The sequence below is a fragment of the Photinus pyralis genome, unplaced genomic scaffold (genome assembly GCF_008802855.1).
Source record: "Photinus pyralis isolate 1611_PpyrPB1 unplaced genomic scaffold, Ppyr1.3 Ppyr1.4_LG7, whole genome shotgun sequence".
Taxonomy (NCBI): Eukaryota; Metazoa; Arthropoda; class Insecta; order Coleoptera; family Lampyridae; genus Photinus; species Photinus pyralis.
In genome coordinates, this window is record NW_022170738.1 from 8,836,957 (window position 1) to 8,860,292 (window position 23,336).

General features: G+C 34.1%; 2 long non-coding RNA genes across 7 annotated transcripts; one reads left to right on the forward strand and one right to left on the reverse strand.

Moving 5' to 3' along the window:
• The first annotated feature begins 1,631 nt into the window (after positions 1-1,631).
• On the forward strand, positions 1,632-20,270 carry LOC116177073. Of its 6 annotated transcripts, none has more exons than XR_004146599.1 (9): positions 1,632-1,775; positions 9,434-9,607; positions 9,659-9,745; positions 14,039-14,168; positions 16,068-16,218; positions 18,848-19,023; positions 19,269-19,438; positions 19,490-19,575; positions 19,757-20,270. It is a non-coding gene; the product is annotated as an uncharacterized LOC116177073 (long non-coding RNA). The 6 variants fall into 6 exon arrangements; XR_004146597.1 differs by lacking the exon at positions 1,632-1,775 and adding an exon at positions 2,153-2,257; XR_004146601.1 differs by lacking the exon at positions 1,632-1,775 and adding an exon at positions 2,153-2,257 and having other exon boundaries at positions 16,068-16,209.
• Positions 20,271-21,764: 1,494 nt separating this feature from the next.
• On the reverse strand, positions 21,765-22,898 carry LOC116176911. The gene is made up of 4 exons (XR_004146554.1): positions 22,693-22,898; positions 22,492-22,644; positions 22,272-22,439; positions 21,765-22,185 (listed from the first exon to the last, which is right to left on the reverse strand). It is a non-coding gene; the product is annotated as an uncharacterized LOC116176911 (long non-coding RNA).
• Between the last annotated feature and the right edge of the window lie 438 nt (positions 22,899-23,336).

Genomic DNA, 23,336 nt, shown 5'->3' on the forward strand with positions numbered 1-23,336 from the left:
CACTTTTTCTTATTAATTTTGGTGCGTAGAATCCAAAACAATTCGTACTTTTTCGATCAGACTTCTCAATCAAAAGTTATAGACTAGAAACCAATTTCGAAAGAAAATTCAAAGGGCTGTAACTTTTGAACTAGTAGCCCAATCTTGGAACTGTTTGAAATTATGGATTCTACAGGCCACATTCTATAAAAAATTTTTTTCCGGGTCGATCTGAGACAATTTTTTTTGCGGGCCTCAAAAAAAGGCAGTGTATAACCTTCCTTTTTTACCAAAAATCGACTACACCAAAATTTCTCGGGAAAACACTTTTTCTTGTTAATTTTGGTGCGTAGAATCCAAAACAATTCGTACTTTTTCGATCAGACTTCTCAATCAAAAGTTATAGACTAGAAACCAATTTCGAAAAAAAATTCAAAGGGCTATGTAAATAATATACAGGGGGTTTTATATCGGTATCTCACCCTTCGCATTGAAAATAATTTTTTTCTCGGAAATTAAGGCTAATACTTCCGCAGCCCAGTATCGAATGAATAAAAAAGTTTCGTGTAATGACCCCCCCTTCGCCTCTCATTTCTTATTGATTAAGGATCACCTAAAGAATGGGCTGAGACTAACTTTCCTGTGATATGTAATACCTAACCTGCTCCAACGCTTGAAATCCCAAAAATTTCAACTTTTACCTCTACCCTAAAATTCAAAAAATAGATCTACGTCGCCAAGATATTGTGGGGCGTTCAGGATACCTGAAATGAATACCAAACGAGTCCTGTTCCCATAAACACCCTATCCTACAACAAATAACAGGGAGGTGCAGAGGCCGAACTGCAGAAAATTTCCCTTTACACCCTCTTATACCATCGCAAATAAAAGCAAGAATCGCCACTAAACACTACTTTATGGTGGTCGCAATTCATTCCAACTTTCCTATCGGTGTCGAGCAGCAAGTGGTAAGTTTATATGGGGTTCAGGTTCGATACTATTTCAACGCTAAAACATAAATTGTTTGAAGGATTAATTAGCACTCTATTGGTCGGTCTCTTAATAATTCGCCAGCCCCACCTAATAGAATCAAACTACTCTAAAGTACGGTTTAATTTCGTGGCCAAGTGCTGATTATAGGGTTAAAATTTAAATTTAAAAATTCTGTATGCATTATAGGTAGTCAATACAGAGGGAAAAATTGTGAACAACATTTAAAAATTGCGGCAGTAATTAAACATGAATCATAGAGCACGGCCTCTTACACATTTTCGTGCAACTAACTACACCTTTTGGCTAATGTTTTTTTTAGATATTTTAAAAAGTCTAAGATGCTGAAAATTTGTACAAAATCCTACATTCTGAATGATGACGTTTTCAGAATGATAGAAGTTCTTGAATTTCGTTCCCTTAAATTTTCAAAATTTTAAAGATTTAGGTACCACCATTTAGTAAGCTCAGTATGTTTGAATCAAAATAAATCATTTGATGGCGTTTCACTAGTAACTTAATTCTGATGCAAATTTGTTGCTGGAAACTTAAAATCGAGCTTAAAATATGCTTAATATTCAGAAACATGGTCTTTAGGAACGAACTAACGTGTGTAGCAAATTTTGGTACTAAATTTTGGGTTTGTTGCAGTTGAGGTATCGCAAATGGGATTCCTTTAAGTCAATGCCGAAACCTCCACAATAAATGTGCACAAGAAACCAAAATCTATAAGGGAAAAGACGCTCGTTATGTCTCTGCTATATCAATGTTAGATTTAATTGCAGATTGACTCTGTGCGTGTGAGGGTAAGTTAAATAATTAAAGTTATTACACCTAGGGAGAGGGTTAATATGAAAATGAGTATTCCCTCTACTAAAAAGACTAACGCTGTAGAAAGTTTTGTATTCGACTGACCAAAATCTAGAAGATTTCGGACAAGTCGACAAATTTGAGATCGAGCGCAAAATCATAATAAATTTTGGCCTGTGAAATCAAAATGTTCAAGGTACCACAAAATGCCCTATAGTCCTTTCCTACAGGCCGAGGTCTTACAGGTGAAATTAAGTAAAAAAAGTCGACAAATTTTATATAAACGATATTGCATTCCGTTCCCCAGTTACTAATGTGGTGATTAATGTAAGTACGTGGTCAAGTATGACCTTATCTCTGCTGCAGTTGAGTAATATTATTTATTCCTAAACGAAAATCATTCGATTATGAATGGTCTCGTAAGTGCGGTTGTACGTGCTCGGTTCTTGTGAAACTTTCTACATTCGACGTGAAAAGGGTGAGTTTTGTTTACCTTTATGAAATATTGGGTATCGCAAAAGAAATTTCCACCCTTTTCCCATTTTAAAGGGAACTAAATTGACTCTTTGTGCTACCAGACTGTGCTCAATGAATTTGATCTAGCACCTTCGAATCGTTTTGGATTATACGCACCAAAATTAATAACAAAAAGTGTTTTCCCGAGAAAGTTTGGAGTAGTAGATTTTTTAAGAAATTAAATTTATGCTTATACCGGATGGTGCCTAGCGCGACGCAGCATAGGGATTCCAATGGTAATTTCTTTATAGTCAGTTCCTAGCTCCCCTAATTATTTTAGAGCAAAAGTCTAAATACGTTTTTTTAGAGAAAAAAATACTGCATCTGTTCATACTTTTAGTTATAATTTTCTGTTTTTCAAAACCGTAGAAATCGACAAAATAAAAAGGTACATTTTACAATAAATCAAATATGCCTTGGAATTACCTAAAAAAAACAGCGATCACGTTTCATGACCTTGCCTATGCTGCGTTGCGCTAGGCACCACCCTGTATGTACCTACACGTAGATACAGGGTGCCCACTATAAGTGGAATATAGTACATATCTCGTTATTTTTTCATCATTTCGATGGTAGTAGGTATCCTTATACAAGGAAATTTTTCAAAAAATTAGAATTATAATTAAATATCTAGATATCCTACACCAAAATCAAACAAACGAACGTGTGCGTTTCCTATTAAACTATGAAAACAAAATCAAACTTTAACATTCACTTCAAGGCAGTGGCCTAACCTATCACGAAAAGATTTAAAAGAATTTCTGAGCATGCTGGGAAAACTTGTTGCAGGATTCTTCTTGTATTAATTGCACTAATTCGTCCAGCTTCTGAGGTGGGTTTGATTTTAAATATCCCCACAAGGTGTTAGATCCGGAGATTCTTAGAGGCCACTCCACAGACCCGTTTTTGCCTATCCAACGGAAATACTTGTTACATGTTACGTCATCGAAAAGAGAAATCTCTATCAAATAAGCTTATTGAAAGGGTACATTAGAAAAAATTCAATTGTTTCGTTACTCATTTGTTTTCTGAAAAAACCGAAAACAACTGAATACTGCATTATTATGGGAAATAAAATGTTAAAGAGCTTTTATATAGATAAATTTTGTATACAAGTGGGATGGATACTCCGTTAAAAAAATTAGTACCACATTGGGTCATGAGTCCAGGAGCTGCAATAGTTCTGGCTCAATTATCGCCAAATCTACATGTATTTCTTATGGGAAATTCTAAGGTCCATTTTGGTAGTGCTTGGATCACTTCGGTCATGTACGCATACGCACACGCACTCTTGGCAACTACCAAGACGAACCTTAGAAATACATTGGGATTTGGTGACAATTGCCCCAGAACTATTGCAGCCGCTCCACTGTTATGTGATACGTTACATTTTCCATCTAAACCTACCCTTAGTTTTGATTTCCGTTGAATTGATACATTTCAATTCAATTGTCAGAACTGTAGTTACTATACTTGGATTTCCAGTAATCGAAGTAAGCTATTTAAATTTTTTAGGGGTGGTTTTTAGTGTTTATCTCCAGACATATTCCTTTAATTGCACGATTGAGACTATACGCAGGTATACTACGTTCGATGTCGTCTTACCGAAAAGTGTAATGAAAGTGGTAACGTAGACGCCTTAGGGGGAGAATGTAACACTGGGGGATGTGGAAAACATTCAATATACGCAGAGTATATTTACGTGAGTATACGAAAGGTATACGGTGATAATGATAATTTCAATTTCTTCGAATTGTCCTTTACTGGGATCCCCAGACGCCCCAAGGTTGCATTTACTCTTCAAGAGATTAGATATATGAATACCCTCCAGTAAGGACAATTTCGAGGAAAATTCGATGACCAATTTTGTCTACAATCATTATTGCCACGAGACCATTCGTATACTCATAAATATATTTTTCGTTTATACTTGAGACCATTCATATACTCATATACATTAACTTCTTCGTGTACTGGGGGGTATTCCATACCCCCAGACCCCCCCGATGCTACGTTCGATGATGTTTACGGGAAATTGTAATGAGAGTGGCGCTTTTGGGGGAGAATGTAACTCGGGGGGTCTTGGGGTTGTATTTGATGACTATTTCCCTAAAATAATCATTCTCGCCATGAGACCATTCATTTACTCACATAAATACACGGTGTCCCTGTCCATTTTTCGAGTGCCCCTATGGGGAACTTCCCGATCTCGCTTATCTTAAGAGATAGAAATTTGGTTAAATGAGGGTAAAGTTGCGAATTTTCGTGCTGAATAATAAAATCTAATTGAAATTTGTAATATCATCAATAGTTTTGAAAATATCGCAAAAATACGAAACTTTCTAATTTTCGTTTTTAATTTTTTCATGATAAACTAGTCGTACTAGACATTTCTAATTAACACATTATTCAGACACTTTTCAATGGAGATTTCGAATATGGCATCCCATTTTTAGTACCTTTCAAGATAACGGAGAAACACGTGGCAACTTTAGTTTTTTTTATGGGCGCCGTTTTTGATTTTGACATTTTGAGATTACGTCACTTTACAACAATATATCACACATGGTAGTTCAGTATCACATTTTTTCTAAAAATACAATTTTCATTTTCTGCGAAGAGTGCTTTGCAAAAACAAAACGTTCTTTTGTTGTGAACAAAATGTTGACTTATTTCAAGCAGTGTCATTTACGTTTGTGCTAGTTTTATTGCTAAAATATCTTATGTCTTTTGTTCTAATTTGAATTATAATTTTCTTGCAAAACGAAGGTTCAATTCTGTTCAGATGAAAATCGAATTTTCTCAACACAACTAGTTCTCTGCCAACGCTGCAACCAGACAGATGGATCAAACTGTCAAACTTTTGTCCACAATAAAAGAACGTTTTGTTTTTCCAAAGCACTCAATCCCAAAAATTAAAAACTGTATTTTTAGGAAAAATGTGATACTGGACCACCATGTGTGATATATTGTTGTAAAGAGAAAAAAAGACGTAATCTCAAAATGTCAAAATTCGAATAATGTGTTAATTAGAAATATCTAGTACGAATAGCTTTTAAAGGAAATTGTCTGGAAATAAACATTTAAAACCGCCCCTAAAAAATTTTGCTTCGATCGCTGGAAATCCACTGAACTATGGTGGGTAACTAAAGTTCCGCTAATTGATTTGCATCAATTTGTGGTTAATGGAAATTAAAACTAAGGGTAGGTTTATTTGCAAAATACACTTGATAGTAGAGGGGGCTGCAATAGTGCCGTAATTATCGCCAAAATTTCTTATGGGAAATTCTAAGTTCCATATCTATATCATACCCTCCAGACCCTCCGATGTTGCATTCTCATGATCTCATACAGAAAGATACAAAAAAGAGAATCTTTCATTCCACCAAATATACCTACTTACAGATTATTTTTACAATTCCACTAGTGAAATAATTCATTGATTCTAAATATCTAACCTGCTCTAACCCTTGTAATCCAAAAAATTTCAACTTTACTTTGTATGAATTATAGTCAAGATACAGGGCAAAATTGAAAACAACATCTAAAACTCTAGCAGTAATTAAATATGAGTCGTAGAGCACCGTCCACTTTACCATTACAAATTTTCAAGGGCTAAAGTTTTTTAGATATTTTAAAAAGTAGAAATCTAAGAGACTGAAAATTTGTATTAAATTCTCCATTCGGAAGGATGACGCTTTTGACGTTTTTGAATTTCGTTTTCGCCAATCGAACCTTTCTTGTAAATTTGTTTGAATCATATAAATGATTTCATGACGTTTCACTAGTAACTTTTGATGCAAATCCCACCAATCGATCATAACTAGCTATAAGCGAAGGTGCGATGTGTTTTTTGGAAATTAGATATATTGTTTGTGTTAGGTCATCTTTTAATTTTGAGAATCTGTGTTTTTTGGTCAGAGAGATAAGTGTCTTCATATTCAGAAACATGGTCTTTAAGGACGACATAACTTGTGTGGCAAATTTTGGTACAAAATTTTGGGTTGTGGGAGTTCGCAAATGTGATCCCTTTATTTAAGTCAATTCCGAAACCTCCACAAGTAATGTGCCCGAGAAACCAAAATCAATAAGGAAAAATTGACTTTTTCCTACCAATTTTGGCCTGTACAATCCAAAACGATCAGAATTTTTAGGATTGAACGACTACAACCAAAGTGATGGTAAAAAAACGATTTCCAAAGCAAAAGCAACTTTTGATGCAGTAGATTTTTGTACAGGTTAACACCTATAAGGTCGTTTCCTGGGGAATCTTACAATTCGTTTTGTAGAATTTCGGTTTTAAAATTAAACAGATAAAATCATGAAGGTCGCAGTAAAATATGCTCTCGTAAGTGGTGATTTAACTAAAGGTGGATTGTTGCGGTTATCGGCATCTATTTTTGTTTCTCTATAATGATCGGATTTATTCCTAAACGTGAATCATTTGAAAATGAATCGCCAATAAGTGCGGTTGTGTTCCGTTCGTATTAAACGCGTTTGTCTATATTCCACAAGCGAAGGGTGAGTTTTGATCACTGTTATGAACAATTACATAGATTGGGAGGGGGGGGGGTGCATAGGGAAGTGTTCGCCCCATTTTTTTCCAAAAAGATGAATTAAAACATTTCCGAATACATAAATCTGCGTTGGGTGGATGGGGCGCACTTTCTTGGTATACCTCAGCTAGCTGCCAAAAATACGCGATTATAGTATGCTAAATTCTCATTAACGATCCAGGAAATGACTTTTTCCCCTTAGTGCATTTGGCAGAAAAATTAATTCTTTATTGTAATGAAAAATCGCGTCTTGTGAGGGTTTGCATACGCCCTTAACGGTGTTGAAAATTATTTCATTTTGCCATCATAGTATCACGTATGCTCTTTTGTGATTCGACAGTTTCTGGCCTCAAATGCATGCATGCAAGGGCGTATGGTTATACTGGGAGTAGAAAATTTAACACCCCCATACACCTGTAGTAATTTTAAGGGTATTCGCAATAACAGTATCACGCACGACCTTATAATATCTGAATGGATGTGATCTTGTTACTAAAACTTAACAGGACGTGTACCTCCTCGTAACACATTAGCTATTAGCCACATAGCCAGTTGTTTCTTTTCTATAAAAATGTTCATTTTAGATGTAGGGATGTAATTACAAACTAGTGTAAAGGTTATTTTTTTAAAGTATATCGAATTGAGGCCAAAAATGTCGAATCACAAAAGGGCATACGTGATACTATGATGGCAAAATGAAATCATTTTCAACACTGTTAAGGGCGCATGCCAACCCTTATGCCCCACGTAAGCCGATCATTTTGCGTCGGATTTTTTACGAAATAACGCAGGTTATCTGTACAAAACCTTATTTCACCCATACTAAATAACGCAAAATAGTGAGTATGTCCCCGGCAGATCCCAAGCAAGAAAGTATACATACGTACCCTTTGCTTTACCGAAAAACGACTTATATCAATCGAGAAAAGACTTCTTCCTGCCGATTTTGGCTTGTATTATAATCCAAAACGATCAGAATTGAACGACTATAACAAAAGCTATGGTCAAAAAACCGATTTCCCATAAATACCCTAACCTAAATCTATTTGTTTAAGATTGTACAGGTTAAAACCTAGCTATAAGGTCTTTTCCCAGGGGATCTTATACTCGTACAATTCGTTTTACGATAAAATTTAGAGCAAAATGTGTCACACGAGATTTGGTACTATTGATTTTAAAGTCCGCCGTGTTTGAGACAAATTAAAAAACAAATGAAAGTCTTCCTCTCTTTGGTTGTGATGATGTTAGACCTATACCTAGGAATTGATTTAAAAATTATTTAATATCCAATTGACCATTGGTAGGTACAGTCGTGGTCAGAAGTAATGTCCTCCCTTAGAAACTGCAACTGTAGAAAAAGTACCAATGTGTCAGTTTCTCCGTGATTTAGTTCAATTTCATTTCAATCTTAGGCATTTTCCTCGACATGTTGAAAAGGAGCTCAAATCTCACAGGAGATCCGGTATATTAATTATGTGCTACACTTGAGATAATCTAGGGACATTACTTCTGACCAAAACCGTACATTCTGCAGGCAAATAGTATTGTTAGTTTAAAAGCCAAATTATTTATTAACGAGCTCCTAGCGAGTTTATAATTTTGTGGTGTCTGTCCGTCTGTGCGTTAGCACAATTGCTCAAAAACGAATGGACCAATTACGATGAAATTCTTCAGGTGGATTCTTTAGCAAATTTGTAGATCGTAGAAACCAAGTAGTCTCTTACATTCATTTGATAAATGCGTTATATGGGCATTAAACGTCAGTTTGGAATCAAACGTGACACCGAGATCTGTCACAGCAGTGTGTGTCAGGTAGAACGCACCATAGAAAAACGGCAATGTATTTTTTTCGCAAAGGATAAACGAGACTTTTGAAATAAGTGTTCGACGTACTACTCCAATCTCTTTCTAGCATCAGGCAAGCGCAATAACGTACGTTGCACACCAACTTCAAATACATTTCATATGCATCATCGATGTTTTGCAAAAAATGGTGCGTTCAGCCTGGTACACACTGTATGAGGTTCGTTAATATTGGACCATATTGAGGTAATAAATACCACAAGGATGAGTGGTCCTAAATTAGAACCTTGAGGGACGCCATTTAGATGTTGCTGGGAACTGAATTCGCGATACTCAACTTGTATAGTTCTATTTACAAGATATGACCTACTCACTTGCACTACATTTTCACCTCAGTTGCTTAAGACGTTGTATTATTATGTAGTGAGGCATTCGGTCAAAGGCTATTCTAGATCAGTCTGAATCATTCGATCCATATTAGATGATATATGCTGCGTTATGTGAAGTAAATTCGTAAAAGTTGAACTCTTTTTCATTAACCCATGCTGGTGAATAGAAATAGTGTAGTGTGTCTTACAATATATGTACACTACTCCGCTAGGATGGATTCAAAGATCTTACTAAAATTATTTGGTAAGGACACTAGACGACGATTCTTAATAGCACTGTTTCTTGTTTAAATTTGAGTAATTTTCTTCTTCTTCTGAAGGAGCTGGTTTGCTATATTTGTTTCATTCATTTATTTATTTGTTACGTATACTAATTGATAGCCTTTACAGCAAGATAACTGCCGTTCTTCCACCTCCATTACTGTTGATAGATTTTTTGAGTCGATCAAGTACGATTATCAGCGATCTGGACATGACAGCGAATGTTTTCCTAAATGTAGCAGCTTTCCGTCGATAGAAAAGGTTACCACGCCTCCACATGATATTCCGAAACTGAATACACAAGTGAGTCCAATATCTCTACCTCCATTAGCTTCTGATTATGATTATTTTTAGAATCAATTTTCTTGGAGGGCCGACGATTTTCTGAAGAGCGGTGAGCCGACGAGTGATCGCGATGCTATTCGAAGTCACAGGAAATGGGTGAGTTTTGATTGCCTTTATGAAAGTAATTACACAATCCATCGGGTGCCGCATTACCCCATATTTACAATTTGCAAATAAATAAATCGAAGTAAGCTCGAACACGTAGACCTTGCTTTTGAAGGAAGGGAATGCCGAGTTTTATATTTTCATCGTCTCGGTGTTAGATCCACTATAACGGGGTGGCTGTCATTGTTACAATCTGAAGTACAAAGACCTTATTTTAAGATATGTTAGTGCAACCGGGCCGTGCTCAATAAATAATACATTTTTTGAGTAAATTTGGACATGCTTAACAAGTGATATGCAGTGATATTTATTAAGACGTAGACACAGGGATTTACATGTATTGTTTTTCCTTATGTCTACTTTTAAATGACAAAATCTCTTTTCAATGACGGCTAGTTTTCTTCAACTAAAATAACTTCTTAAAACAAATAAAGATCTGACTGCCATATTAATTAATTTGAATATTCATTGCTTTGACTTCACAGAAAATAATTACGCTTCTTAAATTATTACCGGTACTATACCAATTGACAATATCAACTTTTTCTTCCGTTCAATATATCCCACACGAACGAAAATTAATCGGGGGGAAGCCAAAGCAACAATATTTAAACTAATTAATATGACAGTCAGATCTTTATCTATTTTAAGAAGTTATTTTGGTAGCATAAAATTAGACATTCTTCAGAAGAGATTTTGTCATTGAAAAGTAGACATAGGGAAAAATAATACAGTAAATCTCTCTGTCTACGTCTTAATAAATATCACTGTAGATTTCCTATGGAAATCACTACTTCAGTTTAACAAATTCCGATTTACACTATGCGTTTCCTACAATTTCTGGTTAAAGCTGTTCGAGAGAGATGATGGTTATATTGATGAATTTGCAAAGTAATCTTATTCGTTGTCACCGTTTGTTTGTTAATTAATACCTTAAAAACTTTTACCTTTTACAACTCGTCCCAATCCTTTAGAAGACTTTCAATAACGATGCCCGATTCACTCACACTGTTTCTACATGCAAGCATCCATTAGGAAGTTAACTATTATGAAATAAGCAATAAAATATTACACTTTAAGGTAAAACCTGTGATAGCAGTTGTTTTAGGAAACATTTCCCTTAATAAACGAGATAGATCCTGGAAGTAGCTTAAAATGGCCAATTGTTCAAAGATTGTTAGCAAGTGATTAAGTTAAGAAGTCAGGTTGGCAGCCCCTATATTTTGTTGCACAAATTTGAACCCAACATCCCAGCGTATAGTAAAGGATTCAGCACCATTTACCAGGGAACCAGGGTTAGACCAAGATTGCACAAAAATCCTCTTACATCATCCTTATAAACCAATTTACAGAGAGTTAACAAAAAAATACTCGAAAGCCTTAAATTTGTATGAAACGGACCAAAGTTATCCTCAATTTTATGTCTAGTGTTACACTACCCTTTGGGATATAATAGTGCTACATGGGGTTGTGCGATCCGTTAATTTATTGAAAACCTTATACAAATATTAAATCTGAGTATAGAACATATTTAAAAAGCTTTCCAATTATTGGAAGTGAGAACTTGATGTTAAGTTTCACTAACACAGCATTATCTATCTTTAAAATTAAAATTAACCCTGCCAGTAACGTACTTTTTAAAATTATCACAATGGGTTTGAACTGAATTGGATTTCGCTCTGGTTACACTTGATAGTTCTCTTTTAAAGAATGCCCTTGCTTTTCCCAACTGTACATAGATCGTTAATAAAGCGGTTACTTGAAATTAACTACGTTTAATTATTTAGTTGAGTAAATGACCGGGCTGAAATCCCGAAATTAAATAAAATTACATTACCTGACTCGGAAATTAAATTCGGATTTAACCGGAAGTGATGCCTAGTAGGGAAAAGTTCGTTTCTATCCCGAATAAAATCTTAACTTGTATCATTAATAACTATAAAAGCTCTTATAGACCTTTAAGGATTTATAAAATTTCCTTAAGTGTTTTATTCAAGTGTCTTAAGGGTTTTTCAAATAATATTAAAGCTTAAGGCTCTTAAATTGCTCTTTTAAGTGTTAAATATACTTACCCAATACTCCCGCAGCCTCTTCTTAAATGTTTTTGAAGAGTCCTGGAGACCGCTAGAGGGCCCCAAGGGTCTGAGCCTGGTTCTTAAAAACAAAAGAAAATACGGGGACTTGTGGAGACCTGAATGCTTTTCAGAAACCATAAAATGACATTGAGGGATTCGTAAAGGATCTTTAAGGCTATTTAAAACATTAAAGGGCATCTTAAACACTCTACAAATCAACTAAAGGCTCTCAAATTGTGTAGAACACCTTGTCATGAAAAATGAAAACGTTTACAGCACGCACCTTTACGGTTTTTAGTGAACCTAAAGACCTCAAAAATACTTTGAAGGATTTTAGGGGCTTTTGCATTATTGCTAACTTCTTTACACTATGCTTATGTGTAGCATACAGGGTGGTCTAACGGAAATAAAACAGACTGAATAACTCATAGGGAAATTGTTTTTGAAACCAACGCAAAAAACACGTCTTGTTAAGCTGGAGTGGGACATCTTTTACTTCCAAATGCACACCTCTGCTGTCAACTCCCTAAGCAGGTTTGCTATCCCTTCAATAATTTTAAATTGAACGTTGGGTCGAGTGACGGAAACTATTTCCTTGCGAGTTAGTCAGTCTGTTACATTTTCGTTGTGCCACCCTGTATAGTTTTAATTAAAATGTCAGCTCCGCCCTGTCCCTAGCAATTGTAAAAAATTACGGAGTAAATTTCTTTAGAACTTTGTCCAAAAAAAGTTCAGTATCTAAATACAGGGTGCCCATTACGTATGGAATATAGTATATATCTCGGTGTACATACATTTTTCTATGCGAAAGTTGTTTGACATTTTATTTCCAATAATAAGGCCGCATTCCATTGTGTTTATTTCATTTCATTCGAATTCATTTTAATTAATTTTTATTTTAAGCTTTTTGTGATAGGTTATTTCAGTGCCTTGCATTTAATGGTGAAAATTTTGAACATTAATTGCGATACAACCATTTTACTGCTAATTTCGTTTTGTCTTCAAGGTTTAATGAGAAACGTACACGTTAATTTGTTTTATTTTGATGTCCTGGATTAATGATATTGAACTAATTATAATACATGTTTTTGAACAATTGTATTGAATATTGTCAATGTTATATCCTCGAAAAGAGAAAAAAATCTCTATCAAATAAGCCTAATGAAAAGGTGCACTGCCATTTTAAAAAATTCAATTGTTTTTCGTTACTCATTTGTTTTCCGAAATAAAAACAATTGAATGCTGTCTTATTATGGGAAATAAAATGTTAAACAACTTTCATACAGAAAATTTTTGTATACATTCGATATTTACCGAGAATGTATACAATATTCCATACATAATGGACACCCTGTACAATAATAAAATATTAGGACATCCCTTAAAGCTTACGGCGAAACAAAAATACGTAGATTTAAAAAAAAGATGCCCGTTTACGAATCGAAAGGAATCGATTTGTTTGAAACTAAATGCGCGGTATTAGAGATAAGCACTTTTTCCGATATGACAAATTGACACGTCACGTATTTAATACAATTTCAATTTTAGTTACCCAAACGCGAGCGTGCGAGGTGGTTGCTTTTTACTTGAACGTAAGGGGATTGGGGTGAGTTTTAAAAGTAATTGTTGAGATTATTCAAATATTAACACAGTTAACGTAAAATCCAAATTAATGTCTATCGATCTGGATTGATTTTTGTGCAGATATAAAGTTCCAATTCTTTTTTTTTTGGACATAAATTCTTCTTTGTCACCTGTATTAAGCGTAATTTGCTTTGAGTGACAATAGTATAACCTCGAACCTCATTTTGCAGCTATATATTTCAAAATAGGAAATTAAAATTAACGAAGGTGTTCTAGTTTTTGGTTTTGAAATAATGTCATATGTTGATCTTGGGATAATTGGTACCCATAGGTCCTCCAAGGTTCTCAACTTTCAGAGTTAACGTCTTCTATCTATGGAACAATTACTTACGAATCAAAATTATTCATATTTGGTGTTGGACCAGCAACTATGTGTGTCTGAAATACTTTCAATCCGGGACTGCGACTTCTCTAGGATGGATAAAGGTTTTTCAAGTCCGTTTTCACCACTAAACTTCTTTGATCTCCATCGTAGAGGTACAATTCCCATTCTAGAACAAATACTTACCCACCTTACCATAAAATACTTGTTTGTAACAGTTTTTAACGGACTTTATCCTTCTAGCAGAAACAACCTACAACGTTGCGTGAAGAAAACTGCTGCTAAGAGGAAATATTGTTTGACTTGACTGACACAGCAGAGCGACTATTTGGGGCCGGTAGTCGAGGATCGCCTGGTCATCAAAATGCAAAAGGTAGGAGAACCGAGAATTTGTTCGATCTATCCTATCCACTATCATATCGATTTTGGTCATTACTCTTTTCCGAAGAAACTTCTACAAATTTACACTATGGATAAACAGGCATTTTTAGGTGAGTTGTCAAAAATTATTCGTTTCGTGTACCTATAATAACTCCTGGTAATCTTTTACTGGGTGATGATATATGCGATTCCAAATAACAATGAGACGTCTGCTGGCACCACTATGTAATAAATACCTACAGTTGGGAGAAGACCGCCATTTTGATAGCGTTTCTTTACTTACAATGGCAAAAAGTAATCAACATTTGTAGTGTTTACGGCTGTATAAGTAAATACACTTCACTCATTAGCGTAATTAAGCCTTAAAGAACAAGGATAAAAATATTAAATGTGACCAGTGCAATTATGCACCCAACAATAAGGATAATTTTAGAAATTGCCAAAGTTTTATTGTGAACAGTGTAATTACACAACAAAACATAGAAAAGTGTATACCTACGTCATTCTTTGACACACTCCGCTCTGAATAACTTCAACTGCTATCAGTGTAATTACGCTACAATTAATAGCCAGGAACCAATTTTAGGTTGTCATTTCAAAAGTCATGAATCCCGAACAGAGAGGGCTGCCATTAGTGACTTTTAATATTCAGTAGGTATTTACTGTGTAAAATTTCATGACTTTTAAAATGACAACCTAAAATTGATCAGTGGCTCTGCGGCTATATGGTTCACTTAAAGTGTCACCTATTAACACAACCTTCACAAAAATTTGATTTGGGATCAGTGTAATTACGCTACTCACGATGTCTGTGCGATAATGCCACACATAGTAAAAAAATTTAAATCGTCTTAAAGCACAACACATCGAAAAATCTTAAAAAGTTCTTAAGAAAAAGGCCCTTCAGATAGGATAGGACTATATTTTTAAGTCTCAAAAATGCCAAAATAAACTCAATCCACTTGAAGTTAGTACAATTTCAGGTAAAAATCTGCTAGAATAACCTTTTTACAAAACGCTCCCAACTGCATTCGCCATTGGTAAATTACACTAGACGCTAGCGCCGCGTATAGTGTTAATCTGAATGAAAAATGCCACAATATTTTGAAGCAAAATTTAATTTATTCATCATAATCTCCTTTGAGGGTCACACATTTAGCAGAATGTCCATAAAGTCGTTGTAAACGTAATTTGTTTATCTTGGCCTGCATCTCGGCCAACCATTCCTTAAAGGCAAAAACCTAACGTTTCTTGAGCAATTATTTGCAGAATTATCCAATTGTTGTGCCAGTAACTACGAACAGTCGATCTTTGTGCACTGATTTGTTTGAGTCGTGGAGATCCTGAATTCTTCCATTAAGTCCAGTCAATTTATCCCATTTCCGGAAACCATCGAATTAAATTTCTGTCGATGAAGAAATAACCAGTCCAGTCAGTAGGCGACAAATAAGGTCTTTGCCCTAAAAACCATGTTTTCGAAGTTGGGGGAGGACCGCTCGCGCTGCTATCTAGACTGTAGGGTACAGAAAATCGTTTTTTTTTTTCAAAATAACTCCGCAGCGGTTGATCTTACGAAAAAATAGTTCAAATTTCCATTTTCATTTTCAGCATCGAAATTAGACGAGCTTTGTCGTGGTGTGGGAAACACATTAAAAGTTCACAAAATGTTCATATCTTCGCCGCTGCAACTCGGAACATAGAAGTACAAAAAAAGTCTATATTACAAAAAATGCATTTGTCTTCTTTACTTTTAATTTGAACTTTTTCTTCGTAAGATCTTTTTTTGTACCTTTCATCCAAATCTTCCCTTAAGATCGCAAATATGGTTTTTGTTCCAAGGCCCATACATCAACAACATATTAAAAAATTACTACTACACTGTCTTTTGTAGGGCAAAACCCCTACTGTCGATCAACGCAAATCGGCTGACGCTTTGGTAGTGCAACCGACAGGTGGGAAAAAATGGAGCCGGTGGAAAAAGGTCGGATTTTTATGTACAAGACTTGCCTTCTATGACGTGAGATTTAATCAAGGTAGCTCCCGTGAGTACACATTTTTATTATCATTTGAACGTTGAGCCGAAAAGTTTGACTTTTTAGAATGTTATCATACAGAGTATCCCAACGAGAAGTATACAGAGGGCTTTTAGGGTTTTAAATTTAGAAATAGAGATAATTCGCATTTGAAATGGTTTTTTCTAAAAAAACCAAAACAATTGCGATCTGAGTCACCTTGTATTAAAATTTTATTTTGACGCTTCAATTTGTTAAACTTAAGTGAACCTGTCAGTTCTCCGAAACGGATCAATAGAATTTAAAAGCAAAGCAGATTAGTAATCACGATTAAATTGGCTTTCAAATAATGCACCATTTGCCATAGGATTCCATTTAAAATTTTAGGGGTTAAGCTCCCTACGTAGAGGGGTGAAGACTTGGGTTCGTGATTTGTATTCCAAAAGTTGTCCCCCTCGAATACAAAATTGACGTGTTCGAGGATTTTTCGAAATTTCTAAATTTAATAGCCCCTCTGTATACTTCTCGTTGGGCCACTCTGTATATTACTGCCCATGTAAAATAAAAAAAGTAAAAGTACCACCTTTTCTAAGGTTTAACCCAACGCTGGTATTTTTAAATGCAACACCCTGCATCCTGATTACATTGACGTATCACAACATATTATATTTTTAGCGAATTTAAAAAAAATACGATGTTTTATTCGTTATAACTGGCTGTTTGGTTTGCTGGCTGGCTGTCCGGCTAAGATCTCAGCAATTATAATAGCTAGAGGCTTAAACTTTGATAATAAAATACTGATCTGTATTACCAAAAACGCGCTTTAATCATGCATATTATGCTGATTTACAACTTGTTTTAAATTTTAGCCATGTAAAACGGTTTTAAGATGTATAATTATCTCCTGAAAAATTTTTCGTCAAAGCTAATAAAAAAAGTTCACATGTTAAGCAAATCTACGCACACACTGTATAATTAGGTATACAGTTTTTTTTACAGACTGGCCATAGAATTTTGCATGCTAATTTTTCAACCCCCTGCTAATGTTTGTCTTCAAGAAAATACTCAACCCAGTTTTGTAGTAAAACTGTGGGAGCTAATAAAGTATTGAAATAATTCCAATTTAATATCCACAAGTAAGGAAAAATCTAACAAAAAGATATATTAGGTATATTCTGTTTGCTTCATTTTAAATTTTTAGTAGGTTGAAATTTCATCTGTCATTTGCAATTTTGATTTGACATTTATAACGATTCAAAAAAAGGAAGGGAGTTATTTTCATTCCAAAATTTCATATTGAATAAAATAACAGGCTTTGCATATTTTATAAAAATAAAAGGTAAGAGGCGCTTGAACATTGAACATGTAAAATCCTATGGCCAGTCTAAAAAAAACTGACTGCATAAAAAAATGTAGGTTGTGATTCTACAATGTAATGAAGAAAATGAATGCAAAAAATTGGCATTAAGATCCTGTGGGTGTTGCATTTAAAAAATATGAACTTTGGGGCCTTTGGGCCAAATCTCCGAGAGGGTGATTCAATATTTTTTTTAACTACGCCACTGGATTCTATAAAAAATGTGTAAATTAGGCACTATATATTTTACCACTAAAACGAGAAATAAAATGTTGCGAAATAAAGCACTCCAACGTCAGACCGGAATTTCGGTCTGTACAGGGTGGTTTAAATTCGTGGCTCACCATTGTGATCTTCATAACAGTGAAAGATACAGTGTAGGTTAGATGGGGGCAAAATTGTCCCCTTTTGTGATATGAACTAAGATACCACCGAAAAACTGAATAGTCGAATTTTGCTTTCATTTTCCCTAGTCCGATTTGGATGCTTCGGAATTTCCATAGATGTAGCAGCTACAGGTTACTACTTGCTTATTTCTTATGGGCGCCATATTGATTTTTTACGGAATGAGATAGAGGACAAAAAAATGAGGTGTCATACTTTTACCAGAAAAATTTCAAAATCAAAATTTTTACATTCATTTCACAACAAAATATACACGGCTAACTAGATCTTGCTGAATCACCATGGCTATGATGGCGATGCATTCAAATCAGGATTCAAATGAATGTCTTTTTTGTCCTGTACCTCATTCCGTAAAAATCCAGTGTGGCGCCCATAATAAGAACAAAGAAAATATTAAGTAGCCCAAGTATAGCTTCTACATCTAGTGTGTTAATAATAGATAATGGGTTGTTCAAAACGTCTATGCTAGAAAAATTAAAACAAAATTTGACATTTTCTGTTTGTCGGTAATATGTTATTTATTAAAAATTTCAAAAACGTTTTTTTAATCACAAAAATGGGCAAGATGGGTTAATGAGGTAGTTGCAATAAAACACCGCTACGGAGATCTCAATGGTGCGCCACGAATTTGCTACTATCCAAAAATATCCCCTAACTTTTTTTTTGGTTGGCTTTCGCGTTCACAAAATCCCTTCGGATACTCTCTTTCTATCTTCTTTATTAAACCTTTTTTGAAAAAGCTTTTCCATTCAATTGCTGCTGATCGATTTGCATGGTTGGACAACTTTCTCTTCCATTCCTTTATTTCTTTGAGACTTCCCCTACTCCCCATACTTACCTATCAAAATATGCCTACGTAACGATATCTTTTTTTTAAAATCCGATTTCACTTTTTAGACACTCTCGGGCAGTACCTACCTAATCGCTAGCCATCCAGAATGACAACACTGCTCCAAAACCGATGGGAAGATCCAATATCCTTCAAATCAACACAGAGCGAACTACGTAGTTGGACAAAGGTTGCCTTAATTATTAGGTCGCTTATTAACCCTGAGAGCGCAGCTTTTATGTAGGTAGGACAATGAAACATTTTTTTTTATTTTCGCTTTCACAAAATCCGTTCGGATACTCTTTCCATCTTCTTTAAATCTTTTTTTAAAAAAGCTTTTCCATTCAATTTCTGCTGATCGATTTGCATGGTTTGACAACTTTCTCTTCAATTCCTTTATTTCTTTGAGACCCCCTACTGCCCATACTTACCTATCAAAATATGCATACGTAACACTATCTTTTTTTTAAATCCGATTTCACTTTTTAGACACTCTCGGGCAGTACCTACCTAATCGCTAGCCATCGAGAATGGCAACACTGCTCCAAAAGCGATCAGAAGATCCAATATCTTTCAAATCAACACAGAGCAATTACGTACTTGAAGAAGGCTTGCTTATTATGTCGCTTATCAACTCTGAGAGGGCAACATTCATTTAGGTAGGTCAATGAAACACTCCGTACACGTTTACTGGTAATTTATTATTGCAGATGTACACCACATCAAATTTCACACCGCCATCAACGGATACGTTACAGCCGTCGCGTCGCGTCGATCAGAAACACATTATCCTAAGGTAGGTAACTATTTCAATTAACTAATATTAAAATGTGTCAAAGTAAATAACTCGATTCCGTTTCGCTAGTAACTTCCATGTTTCTTTGATGTTTGAGATCAAAGGAACCTAAACAAAGTGTCAAGTTATTTATTTAGAACTATTTTTTAACTTTTAAACTAATTCATTTTACATAATGTAGGAACTGCGAGATCGAAACGTTGGAAATCTGGACCAGTCATCAGCAGTAAGGGATGCAGGAAGAAAACAACGTCCACCTAACCCCTCAACTTCTCTGGCGGGAGCTACATCAGCAGGAAGGGATGCAGTAAGAAAACAACGTCCATGTCCGGAAACATCCGTTGTAACCTAACCCCTCATCTTCTCTGTCGGGAACTACATCAGCAGGAACTACATCAGCAGGAAGGGATGCAGTAAGCAAACAACGTCCATTTCTAGAAATCTGGAAACGCCCGTTCTAACGTCCACTAATTTCCATGGTAAGTGGAAGCACGATTCCTCCCCATTAGCTAACCAAGCTTCCGCCGACTGAACTTCGCTTTTTCGTCTTCCAAGGCAAAGTTCAGAAGGCGAAGTTCAGTTCTGTTTTGTTTTTGGGGATAATTAAAGGCATTATTATTATTATTAAGAAACGATGATGGCAGCGATAAAAGCTAAACCTAATTTACAAGAATTTTTTTTTAAATTTTTTGAATAGGTAAAAAATAAAAAAATAATCAAAATTTTTTGAATTTTCTTATTTTTCTAAATTTTATTTAAAAAATGATTCAATTAAATTATATTTAAATTTTTTGGTTTTTTTATTGAAAAATTCAAAAAATTCAAAAAAATACAAAAATTCCAAAAATTCAAAAAATTCAAAAAATTAAAGAAATTCAAAAACACCCATAAGATATGCAAAGGATTTCAAGAAATTCAAAACAGTAAAAACATTCAAAAAGTTCAAAAAATTCAAAAAATTCAAAAAATTCAAAAAATTTAGAATCTGTTTCGACGTTCTTTAAAAGCGATTCAAACAATTAAAATTCAAAAAATTCAAAAAATTCAAAAAATTCAAAAAATTCAGAAAATTCAGAAAGTTAAAAAAATTAAAGAAATTCAAAAAGTCCCATAAGAAATACAAGGGATTTCAAGAAGTTCAAAAAATTAAAAAAATTCAAAAATTTAAAAAAATTCAAGAAATTCAAAAAAATCAAAAAATTCAAAAAATTTTGAATCATTTTTCATTTAATTGTTTAAAATTCGTCTCAATTGATGAAAAATTTTTTGAATTTTTTGATTTTTTTGAAATTCTTGAATTTTTTTAATTTTTTTAATTTTTTGAATTTCTTGAAATCCCTTGTATTTCTTATGGGACTTTTTGAATTTCTTTAATTTTTTTAACTTTCTGAATTTTCTAAATTTTTTGAATTTTTTGAAGTTTTTGAAATTTTAGAATTTTAGAATCGCTTTTAAAGAAAGTCGAAACAGATTATTTTTTTATTTTTTGAATTTTTTGATTTTTTTGAATTTCTTGAATTTTTTTAATTTTTTTAACTTTTTGAATTTCTTGAAATCCCTTGTATTTCTTATGGGACTTTTTGAATTTCTTTAATTTTTTTAACTTTCTGAATTTTCTAAATTTTTTGAATTTTTTGAAGTTTTTGAAATTTTAGAATTTTAGAATCGCTTTTAAAGAAAGTCGAAACAGATTATTTTTTTATTTTTTGAATTTTTTGATTTTTTTGAATTTCTTGAATTTTTTTAATTTTTTTAACTTTTTGAATTTCTTGAAATCCCTTGTATTTCTTATGGGACTTTTTGAATTTCTTTAATTTTTTTAACTTTCTGAATTTTCTAAATTTTTTGAATTTTTTGAATTTTTAGAATTTTAGAATCGCTTTTAAAGAAAGTCGAAAACACATTAAAATTTTAAATTTTTTGAATTTTTTGATTTTTTTGAATTTCTTGAATTTTTTTAATTTTTTTAACTTTTTGAAATTCTTGAAATCCCTTGTATTTCTTATGGGACTTTTTGAATTTCTTTAATTTTTTGAACTTTCTGAATTTTCTGAATTTTTTGAATTTTTTGAATTTTTTGAATTTTTCAATAAAAAAAAAGCAAAAAATTAAATATAATTTATTTGAATCATTTTTTAAATAAAATTTAAGAAAATTTAGAAAAATAAAAAATCCAAAAAAGTTTTGATAATTTTTTTTTATTTTTTACCCATTCAAAAAAATTAAAAAAAGATCTAAAAAATTTATTGTAAATTAGCTTTTGCTCTTATCGCTGCCATCATCGTTTCTTAATAATAATAAAGCCTTTAATTATCCCCAGCTCAGTTCGGCGGAAGCTTGCTTAGCGCTAATGGGGAGGAATCGTGCTGCCACTAAGTACGCTACCATGGAAATTAGTGGACGTTAAGAACGGACGTTTCCAGATTTCTAGCAATGGACGTTGTTTGCTTACTGCATCCCTTCCTGCTGATGTCGCTCCCGACAGAGAACATGAGGGGTTAGGTGGACGTTGTTTTCTTACTGCATCCCTTACTGCTGATGTACCGTACGTCGACAAAGAAGAGGATTTCGCTCTAGATGAAACACCGCTCCGCTCGCTCGTGTGTTCAACTAAAACAATAAAAATATATTAACACTAGGTACAAATTATAAATTGTGATTTTTCTTCTATGTCTTTGTTAATAAAACTTACTCACCAATGAACTGTATTGATTCTCCGACATGAGAATCGCCATTGTTCGAACGTCATATGCTCGACGGGAAGTAGAAAAGTGCCCCATTTCAGCAAAACTTCAGCAATCGAAGTGGTGTTGGTGGACAGCAACGCAATCATTACATGCCTCCATCTCCAGAATCGAAATTAACTATCGAAAAAAATATCATTAGAAGCAATAGAAATGGAGATATTGGACACACCTCTTAACGCAGTGTTGGCCAGCTCCGTTTTTAATTAGGGATCCCCATAAAAGGTGGTAACTTTTTCTAACGATTGAAGTGGTAGCTCTCTCGGGCAGGATTGATGTTCTACCCCTCTATTTCCAGAAAATTTTTGACATCAAAGAGAATTTGCTAAAAAAAATTTATCAAAATCCTAAGCGAGGTAAGTATTTGACGCACCCGTGTAATTCGTTCCAAGAGTGATATTGATAAGCTCCATTTTTAATTAGAGGTCTCCCATCTCTCCCATAAAAAGGCGGTAACGTTTTCCGACTGAAAGTCTGATAGTGCGGGATCGTTCGATACTTTCCTTTTTTACCAAAAATCGACTACTCCAAAATTTCACGGGAAAACACTTTTCCTTATTAATTTTGGTGCGTAGAATCTAAAACGATTCGTACTTTTTCGATCAGACCTCTCAATCAAAAGTTATGAAAAAAAATTCAAAGGGCTGTAACTTTTGATCTAGTAGCCCAATCTTCAAACTGTTTGAAATTGTGGATTCTACGGACCAAATTCTATAAGAAAATGTTTTTTCCCGGTCGATCTCAGACAATTTTTTTTCCAGCCTCAAAAAAGGCAGAGTGTACTTTCCTTTTATTACCAAAATTCGACTACTCCAAAATTTCTCAGGAAAACACTTTTTCTTATTAATTTTGGTGCGTAGAATCCAAAACGATTCGTACTTTATCGATCAGACCCAGACGATCAAAAGTTATGCACAAAAAACCAATTTGGAAAAAAAATTCAAAGGGCTGTAACTTTTGATCTAGTAGCCCAATCTTCAAACTGTTTGAAATGATGGATTGTACAGGCCAAACACT